The sequence below is a fragment of the Sarcophilus harrisii genome, chromosome 2 (assembly GCF_902635505.1).
Source record: "Sarcophilus harrisii chromosome 2, mSarHar1.11, whole genome shotgun sequence".
In the NCBI taxonomy this organism is placed as follows: Eukaryota; Metazoa; Chordata; class Mammalia; order Dasyuromorphia; family Dasyuridae; genus Sarcophilus; species Sarcophilus harrisii.
Genome location: NC_045427.1, coordinates 29,842,428 through 29,845,509, shown reverse-complemented (window position 1 = coordinate 29,845,509; position 3,082 = coordinate 29,842,428). Strand labels below are relative to the sequence as shown.

The following is a 3,082-nucleotide window of genomic DNA, read 5'->3' as shown; positions in this document are numbered from 1 at the left end:
AATGTCAGTTTAATTTTGATTTTGTAAGTTACTAGTTGACTTTCAGCAATTCAGAACTTCTCTGGATTTTATCCATAAAAAAAAGAATCGAACCAGAAGACCTCTAAAGTCCCTTTTAGCTCAAAAATGATCATCTCATGACATGTGACCAGTCAGCAAGCAGCAGAGGTGGGCCATGAGCCCACACCTTCCTGACTCCCAGCCCAGCATGGCCTCACACTGCCCTGCATCATTTCTAAACAGCACATAAAGTTAGACCAAGTTAGATTCAATAATAAATAACACTCACAAGTAGGAGAGCAGACTCAAAACCAGATGTGACAGGAGCTCTCAGACCTCTTCCCAGCGCTTCTATCGATCCCGCCTCCCTGTTTGCTTATGTTGCCTGGGTCCCTAAGACCAACCTGACAGGTACCCTGGGCCCGTTTCTCTACAACCTCAAATGCCAGGCTAAGCATTTCCTTCTGGAGGCAATAAGTAGTCACTGAAGAACCGACAGAATTGCCTGAGGCAACATAACCTGCTCTGCACTGGGAGAGAGCCACCCCCGGGTCCCTGGAATGACCCAGGGGCAAGGGAACAAGTGCAGGCACCTGAGAGGTGGGCAGGTATTAGGGGAGGAGGGGGCGATTTGGACAGGAGAGGCAACAGATAGTGAGGAAGGCTCCTAGGCTGTGGGTCAAAGGGCCCGGGGGAAAGAGTTGCCTTTTGCAGTAACACAGAAGGGTTTGGGGGGAAGACAATGAGTTCGGTTTTGAACATATAAAGTTTAAGATGTGAGAAAGACAGCTGAAATTGCAAGACTGGAAATCACCAGAGATTGAGGCAGGAAAGGGATATTTGGGAATCATCAGCATAGAGAAGGCAACTAAATCCATGAGAGCTGAGGTCATCAGGTGAAGTAATAGAGAGGGAGAAGAGGAAAAAATTCAGGAGAGAAGCCTGAGGGTTCAATGATTCCAGTTGTGTCTGACTCCTTGTGTCTCTATCTGAGGTTTTCTGGACAGATACTGGAGGGGTTTTGCCATTTCCTTTTCCAACTCGTTTTACAGAGGAGGGAAGCGAGGGGAATGGGGTGAAGTGATTTGCCCAGAGTCGCACAGCTATAAGCTGGGACCATGTCTGAACCCAGGTTTTCCTGACTCCAGTTCTGGCTCCCTATCCACCGCACCTCCTCGCTGCTGCCCCTCACTGATGGTTGGAAGGCCCGATCTCGAAGAGGGTCCAACAAAAGAGACAAAAAGAGCAGTCCAAAGGTAGAAAGTAAAGCAGGAGAAAATGTTATTCTGAAAACCCAGAAAGATGAGGGTATCGAAAGAGAAACGTGTCAAAGGCTGCAGAGAGGCTCAGGAGAATGATGACTAGAAATGACCACTGGGTTTGGCAAGTAAGAGATGGTCAGTAACTCAGGAGAGACATCAATGGGATGATGTGGTCAGAAGCAGACTGTAAGGGGTTAAGAAGAAGAGGAGGGAAACGGCTTTTTGTAGATAATCTTTTCCAGTTTAACTACAAAGAGAAGAAGAGACTGAATATAAGTGAAAGAATGGGAATGGCAGAAGAAATGGGATGGGATGGAACAGCTCTGGTAAGGAACCAGGCCGTTTCATTATATGAGACAGGAGTGAAGGGAGAAGATAGTGGCAGAAAGCACCTACAGGAAGGATGAAGGAAGTGATGATAAGAAGTGATAGAAAATAACTAAGAGGACAGTCACAGAGAGAGGGCTCATTTTCTTTTTCAATAAAACATGAGGCAAGATTTTCAGTTGAGAGATTGAGAATGAGCAGAGAGTTACGGATGGTTTGAGGAGAAACAAAAAGGTTTCAAAGAGGTACTCTGAAAAGTAGGACAGTGAGTTGATAATAGAGGTACAGTGAGATTGCCTAGCAGGAGTGAGGACCCATTTGAGTTTGTGACATACGTTTGTGACTTAAAATGAAAAGTTCTTTTCATTGTAGCCATGTGCTATTAGCAATAAGTCATGTAAAACAATGTATACTATGTTTACTTCTGTTTTCTGTTAGGTTTTTATTAAAAACTCAAAATAAATTTAATTGGTCACTACTATGCAAAGAGAAAGGGACATGCAATTTGTGGTATTAGTGATCACAGGTGGTAACCACCAGTTATATTATACTACTACAATTTATTCACATTCCTTTAATTTTCCTTTCATCCTTCTTACTGAAATCTGTAATCAGAGGACTTGTGTTCAGGGCCTATCTCTGATACTTACTACCTGTTGTAGCCTTGGGGAAATTCCTAGGCTTGAGTATTCTCAACTGTAAAATAAAGATGTTGGAGCACATGGCCTCTGCTTTCCCTTCCGCTTCAAGGGTGATCCTATGAACTTTTGTTTTTTCTATTATATTTTGTGCCATCCGGTGGCAATCAGAGAGAATTTGGTTATTATATATTGCTGATGGTTCTGAGGACTAAAGAGGTTTCTACTTCTTATATCAAACTCGATAATGTCCCAGAAAACTCATGGCTGAGCTGTAAGTTCACTGTAATAAAAGGGTATAAGACTCGAAGTGACCGTATGTGATCAGACTCCCATTATTCATCTTGGCAAGAGAAGACCTCCACTGGATGAGGTTCCACCTCTGCTGACACCATCCATTCCTTCCTAAATGCTACCATCCACACCAACGGTCTACAGTAGAACACTGCAAGACTGCTGGGCATTTGGAGCCTATGCAGCACGGAATTCCTAAAATAGGAACATAGTGCTACAAGAAGGTTAATGTACAGTGATCTCAGAGAATGGATAAACTTTGTCATCATTTCACATACAGAGTAGTCCAAAGAGATATTCCAGTCTACTTCAAGGAATATTAGCAGCCAACAATTTCTAGAGATCTCCAGGATTCACAAAAAAAATTAAAGCAACACTGCTAAGATGCTTTAACAAAAAAAAAAAAAAAAAAAAATCACCATTCCCGATATATTTTAAGCAAAATTCCACTTAATTACAACCAAATTTGAAGCCATGGGGGTTCATGACAATTTTAATATATAGCGCTGCTATCATGAGAAACAAAGTATCTATAGTTTACCATTCTTTTTGTTCTTGTTT

The 3,082-nt window shown here is 42.4% G+C and overlaps 1 non-coding gene across 1 annotated transcript; it reads right to left on the bottom strand.

The window, feature by feature from the left end:
• Window positions 1–2,547: 2,547 nt before the first annotated feature.
• LOC111718733 lies at window positions 2,548–2,795 on the bottom strand. The gene has a single exon (XR_002769224.1). It is a non-coding gene; the product is annotated as a small nucleolar RNA SNORD17 (small nucleolar RNA).
• Between the last annotated feature and the right edge of the window lie 287 nt (window positions 2,796–3,082).